The sequence below is a fragment of the Chanos chanos genome, chromosome 4 (assembly GCF_902362185.1).
Source record: "Chanos chanos chromosome 4, fChaCha1.1, whole genome shotgun sequence".
In the NCBI taxonomy this organism is placed as follows: domain Eukaryota; kingdom Metazoa; phylum Chordata; class Actinopteri; order Gonorynchiformes; family Chanidae; genus Chanos; species Chanos chanos.
Window position 1 is genome coordinate 8,535,065 of NC_044498.1, and position 5,836 is coordinate 8,540,900.

Below are 5,836 nucleotides of genomic sequence, written 5' to 3' on the forward strand. Positions count from 1 at the left end.
TTTTTCGGTTTGAAAATGGGAGAGGGGCCAAAGGACAGATCAGTCAGCGCCCGGGGAGCGGGCGTAACACCGCGGGGGTTAAGACGGAGCTTTTCTCAAGCACGTGTCTTGGACCGAACGAGAATACATTAGACGGGCACTGTGACAATATTTCTAATGAGAGAGTAAAGAGACGGTTATTTTTTGTTAGAGGCCGCGGCGTGTAATTAGTCTTTCGCAGCAGACAAAGCCCAATTTTATGAGGTGCTCCCTAGTGTTATTTAGTCGACGAACAGTATGTTGTTGTTGTTGTTTTAATCATATCCAAATACATTTGAAAACACATGCGTTTCCTCTTCTCTGCATGTGTCATGAAATACAGACCACTGTTCCATGGTCTAAAGTATGTGAGCATACTCTTCCAAAAGAGAGAGAGAGAGAGAGAGAGAGAGGAAGAGAGAGAAAGAGAGGTACAGCTTAAGGTACACTGCCAAAGAAAGAGACTTACGTTTATAATATCTTCCATAAGGCATTTTTTCATACGGCTCAAATGGGTTTCTTATACGTTATCTTTCATGTTATATATTGCATTATTTGTCAGTATTTTTGCCAGTAAAGCTTTTAAATTGAATGAACTGTTGTGTAATCCAGTCAGTGGTTCTGTTTTCAACATCATTGGCCTCTGATATACTGCCCCCTCCCCTCCTGTTTTCCTGGTTTTCTGAGCATCTGCTGTGTTCTTGAGAAGGCAACTCAGTGTTCAGATTCCCCACATTACACAGCACAATTCCCCCCTGGCTGAGGACCCATCAGATCTCTCTCTCTCTCTTTGTCTTTCTGTCTGGTTTTCTCTCTCTCTCTCTCGCTCTCTCTCTCTCTTCCTCTCTCATAGGGCAGCGAGGGGCTAGGGAGGCGGTTGATATGTGCTGTGTAATTCCTGGGGACTTTTCAAATGAAAAGAGACAGTGAATGAGCAAGCGAGCAAGAGAAAGGGAAAGGGAAAGACAGAGAGAGAGAGAGAGAGAGAGAGAGAGAGAGAGAGAGAGAGGCAGATTTCAGCCAGCACCATTCAGCCCTCAGTAATAATACGCATGCCCTCTTTAGGATATGACCTCTCTCTCTCTCTTCCTCTCTCCCTCTCCCTCTTCCTCTCTCTCTCCCTCTCTCTCTGTCTCTCTCTCTCTCTCTGTCTCTGTCTTTCTCCACATCCTTCCCTTTCACATCTCTATGCTCTTAATTGATTTAGCTGGTTAATCCTTGGTGCATTTTCCCCTGTGAGATGCATAGAGGCCCAGAGGACATTTAAACTCTGGTTGCCTTATGAGTCACTGGGATACCTCAAGGCTCACTCCAAAACGCACACCAAAAGCATCAGAGTTATTTGACAGACAAGCAGGGGAGAGCAAGTTGTATAGACTTGTCTGTCCTACTTACATGTTTTACCTTATTACTGTGTCTTCATCTATTTTACCACAGATTAAAAACGTCAACAACATGCTGGCAAAGTAGTGTCACTGAGCTAAAGGTAAATATAACTTTATAACATAGTTCCTCATCTGTGGAGCCACTTGCCTGGGGCTATGATGGGCCAGGTAATGTCCTCATTCCCAGTATTATAATAAACATTTGAATAGGGATGATATATTTCTTTGTATTTCTCGCCCCTTATTAAACGGCTCCTCATCAACCCTTAAAGTTTTAACGTAACGAATTTAACATGTCGTGGTCTCGTGGTTGTGTTCCTCATACGCATGGACGTAACCACACATTCTTTGGGGGGGGGGCATGGTTGTGCCCCCCCCCCCCGGATTGAGAAAATACCAATCTGCCCCCCCCCCAAAAGACAGTAGAAAATATGTTACCTATGTCCTCCTTTGATGAACCCTGTCAACGGATTTGTCTCGTTATTTGTTATTGTCTCTATTTATTTTCAATTCATTTCTGTTTGTTAAGGAAAACATAAGTGTGTGATGCTCAAAATTAAATGAAAGGAGTTAGAGGAATACAACCCCAAACAAGGCCTTTTGTTTAAAATCGATGTAAACACCGTTAAAACGACATTGTAACGACAGCAAAACAGAACACTTCGTAATATGAAGTAACCTCTTCAGTGAGCTAATGCTAGGTGACATTATTTACTAACAGTAACGGTTGCTAAGCAACAAAGGCTGCAGCGAGCTAATCAGATCCAAGAGCGAATTGCATGAAATTGTTGTGAACCTTCAAATGTTTAACAAACTGAAAATCCACCCCTTTCTACTTAGAACAGATGTCAAGAAATAGAACTGTGTCGCGAGTTTGTCGATCGTTAACGCTCGCTGACGCACGTCACGCGCTGCCAGTGTGTGTTCATTCCATTGAAAAGAACAGGAGCCAACTCTTGGCGACCGTCGCACGCTACCTGTGGATATTGAGTTTCACACTGTTTGTACAAACAAGCTGCCCTGTTGCTCGGCCGATGGGCCCAACCCCCATGGCTAGGCTCAGAGCCTCAGAAAAAGTCACAGTGAAAGCAAAGCTGTTCTCTCCATTCAGTTCAGTTATAAAAGGAGCAATGTAATGCAGGTCATTCAGACAGAGAGAGTCACTTACCCTTCTGAACGGTCTGAAAGTAAAACACAGAATTAAGTAACTTAGAGAGAAAAACTTCAGCCACCCCGTGGCTTCTGAAATATGTGAGGTATTGAATAGCTGTTGCAACACCTCTTACATTTTTTCTAGAATTAAATGGCATGTTTACAATACAAATATGGAGTCTCTATTCATGGTTTCAGTTTAAGGTTAATCCAAGGTGAAAAAAAAAAGTAAGTTTGCAATGAGATGTAAAATCAACATTCCAAAATAAACAAGGAGAACACACAGATACACTCAGATAACTTTTGCCGTTTTCATTTTCATTACTCTTTTTTTTTCTTTTTTTTTTTTACCAAAAAGTCATTCGGTTAACATATTTCAAGTTCCCAATGGAATGAAGGCACTGATCAAAGACACAAAGAATGAATATATGGTCACATTAAAGCCAGTAAACCCAGAGTTCCCAAGTTGTATTCTAAAAAGGAAAAAGAGTGGAAAAAAGCCATTCTGACTACATACAGGGCCTCTTGACATTATGAGGTTAAGTACAAAGGCAGCAGGGAGAGGAAGCTAAGCTGCCAACTAATATGGGAACACAAGCATGAAAGACATTTCTAATCTGCTAATACCAAAAATCACATTTTTCGCTCTTTCTCATTTATTTTGGCCACACTGATGGGATATTGGAGCCTGGGAGTTTGAGGACCTTTAATAGGAAACGTGTGGGACATTTTTAGAGCAGAACTGTAGAGGATGTGCCGAGGTTTTTTTTTTTTTTTTTTTTTTTTTTTTGTGAGAGAGAGTTGGACTAACTCTCAAAAGCTCAACGACCGTGAGAGTGCACAGCGGAGAACTGGATTATCACAATTCTGTTTATTTTCATCAGCAGAGAATAAATTGCTATGAAATAAACTTTCTCTGTGGGCGTGTGTGGGCTCTCTCTCTCTCTCTCTCTCTCTCTCTCTCTCATTCTCTTTCTCTCTGTTTCACCTCAGGGGTAGAGGAGGAAGTCATTCGGACAGTTTTATCAACATTAACTCACTGTAGCACTGAGAAATGTGGGTGCCTCATCTATTCCTGTCAGAGTTCACAATTTCCACACACGCCCCACATCGGAGGTCAGTCTGTTACCACACAGCTCACAGAGGAGCAGCAGAAGGAACAGTCACTCTCGCTCTGCGATGCGTCTGTTACCATGGCAATACCTCTCCATGTTTGATGGAGTAAAACTAAAGACTCGACATTCTGGTCGTAATACTGTCGTACAAATTGAGCTATAACAGCGGGACAGAGGTAGTATTGGTTGAATTTCGGATTTAATTAAAAGTCATTCTGAGTTTCTAAAATTGAGTTCAACATTTTGTACCACTGTACTAACACAATATAATATAATATAATATAATATAATATAATATAATATAATATAATATAATGTAATATAATATAATATAATACAATATAATATACCAGCCAGTCCAAAAGAACACATGAGTGTGGCAATGTTGAATTCTGCATCATGGCATAAAAGTACACTGACAATTGTTCACGCTGTCACTGCACTATACAAGTCTGAACACATGTTATTTGGGGAGCAAAGTAAGAGCTTTTTGTTTCTGAGGTTACTGGGATGATAAAAATGTGCATAATATTGAAGTGCTAGCAGTCTTTACAAGTATGTAATACTGGCGGTCACTCTTTTAAAGACAGTTCTGGTGGTTTGTGCCACCAGTTTTACTCATAATCCAGTATATTACTATAAATATGTGCGTTTGTCAGTGTGTGTGTATGTGTGTGTGTGTGTGTGTGTGTTTGTGTGTGTGTGTGTCCATGCCATCCAAAATGTGGAACAAAAGCAGATCTGGATGTAATCTCCCTAAAGGGCAAGCTGGCTTTTGTGGTCACTATGGCAACAGATGAGGGTCATTAAACATGATTGAATCTGTCCTAGTATGTCCCCTGCACATGAAACACGACTTCAGATTTAACACTCATTTATTCTCTGGGTTCAATCTGTATAATCCATCACAAATCTCTCTCTCGCTACCTCTCTCTCTTTCGCTCTCTACCCTCCTCTTCCTTCTCTCTCTCTCTCTCTCTTTCAAAAGTTCAGATACATATTCTTTCTACTTTTTGTACTGAAGTTATATAATCCACCATTGTACAGATACATTCTCTGTGTTCAGTCTAATCAGTAAAACAGAATTCAGATTCACTCTCCTACTTTTCTTCTCCTCTACATTTAGTCCACACAATTCACTCTCTCTCTCTCTCTCTCTCTCTCTTTCTCTCTCTCTCTCTCTCTCTCCATCTCTTTCTCTTTCCACAGTATATTTATGAAAAAAAATTCGGTTCAGAGTCAGTGTCTGAGGATCCCTCCAACAGACTAATAGGAACAAAACAATAAAACAAATCAAACATGGGAAAACATTACATTTTAGCAGAGGTGGTAAATTTTTTAAATTGTAGTGTTTGTGTTGTATATAATAATAATAATAATAATAATAATAATAATAATAATAATAATAATAACAATAATAATAAAAATAATAAAAATAATAATAATAATAGAATATGGAATATATTCTATAGTATAAAACAGAACAATAATAATTTGGACCAAGAAGTTCATTGCAGCTGAGTGCCTGTTTGGATTAAGTAACTAGGTCCTTAAACCACATCCTACACCTGGTTTGTAAGGTCATGATAGGAAAAATGTGTTGCATTTTTGTATGTAGGTGTTTCAAAGAAGTATAATTAATATATGAACATATGTCTTTTACATATTACATCCAGAGTAGATTAGACCTTCTAGCCAATAACCTTGAATAGTATCTTTAAAAAATTATCACATGGACTCCTTGTTATTCAGGTTTTGGACACTTGAACAAGTTAAACCAGATTTGGCCCAGGGACCAATAGAAAACAGAGGTCAACCTCACATGTTTATAAGATTGCAGTATTAAATCAAATGTTTTACAGAACAGCTACAGCAAAAGCTACTTGATACCAGTGGAAATAAAATCCACACAAAAATGTGAAGAAAAAAAAAAAAAAGATAATACCACAGTCATTTATGGTATTTAGAGCATCATCCAGACCCATCCCACTGCTGTCCCTTAATACTCACATAGGCCCACCCCCATACACACACACACACACACACACACACACACACAAACACACAAGCAAGAATGGCTGGTTCCCTTACACTCTCTGGTCCCTCACTGACTTTAAGTCCACCATCCCACCATTCACAGTCACGTCGCGATACAACAGAAGATTG